Source organism: Culex pipiens, chromosome 1 (assembly GCF_016801865.2).
Source record: "Culex pipiens pallens isolate TS chromosome 1, TS_CPP_V2, whole genome shotgun sequence".
NCBI classification, from domain to species: Eukaryota; Metazoa; Arthropoda; class Insecta; order Diptera; family Culicidae; genus Culex; species Culex pipiens.
In genome coordinates, this window is record NC_068937.1 from 47,732,948 (window position 1) to 47,733,991 (window position 1,044).

The window sequence follows — 1,044 nt, forward strand, 5'->3', positions numbered from 1 at the left end:
TTCTGACTTGGTACGCCATTCAATTAAGTCTTAGTGGAAATTAACGAAACCAAATAAAAGTAAATTAAAACTTGACTTATTCCCCTCGCCAGCCCAGCACGACCCTCCCCCCACAAAACCGTGAAACGTGACGACTCTCGATCCTAACCCTAACCCTAGCAAGTAAAAGAACGAGACAAAAAATCGCCTCAGTCCCGCAGATATGCGGGAGTCACGGGAGTAAAACGATATATTTATGTGATCGTGATCGTAAATTAGAGCGGCTCGCAGAGCGATAGTGAAGGGTTTTTTTCTTCCAGTGCTGGAAGATTTGGTTTTTGGAAGAGTCATATTTGGAGATAAGGCTCGATCGCTCGCCCTGTGTAAATTTGGACTTTTGTCAACCAAGCCTCTTTAGCTCAGTGGTAGAGCGCTGGTCTCGTAAACCAGCGGTCGTGAGTTCAATCCTCACAGGAGGCAGTGCTTGAATCTTTTTTTTGAAGATTAAAATTTATTTATGACAAATTTGACGTAAATTTTTTAAATAATATTAGTTGTGAGTCAATAACCCTTCTTTTCAATATCATCAAGCAACAATGTTTTATTAAAAAAATCATAAAAAATACCTCCCCGACGGGGAATCGAACCCCGGTCTCCCGCGTGACAGGCGGGGATACTGACCACTATACTATCGAGGAATTTAGAAGTTGGGTTTCCAGTTCTTATTAATTCTTCCATTATTATGATTCCTATTAGAACTTGAACTTAGAAGAAGTAAAACACCAAAAAATAGGGACGTGGCGTTACATCGTACTGCCACCTGGTTTTTTTAAGCGCAAGAGTGTAAAAGTGCTGAGTCATCGTCTAAAAATAGACGGCGTCCTATCTCGCCCAGCAAAATGAAGTCGATAAAGTAGTCGGTTTCGATGAGAAAAAGTGGAAAACGTGGTCTAAAAATAGCGACGCCATCCCCCTATGAACTTGAGGTTTATTTATCATACATAGCGGAATTTGAATTGTAATTCCAAAGTTAAATGACAAGAATTTCGATGAAAATTGTTTCCA

At 40.2% G+C, this 1,044-nt stretch overlaps 2 non-coding genes across 2 annotated transcripts; one reads left to right on the plus strand and one right to left on the minus strand.

Annotated features, from left to right (window-relative positions):
* Positions 1-387: 387 nt before the first annotated feature.
* Positions 388-459, plus strand: Trnat-cgu (transfer RNA threonine (anticodon CGU)). Its single transcript has one exon. It is a non-coding gene; the product is annotated as a tRNA-Thr (tRNA).
* Positions 460-605: 146 nt separating this feature from the next.
* On the minus strand, positions 606-677 carry Trnad-guc (transfer RNA aspartic acid (anticodon GUC)). Its single transcript has one exon. It is a non-coding gene; the product is annotated as a tRNA-Asp (tRNA).
* Positions 678-1,044: the final 367 nt, after the last annotated feature.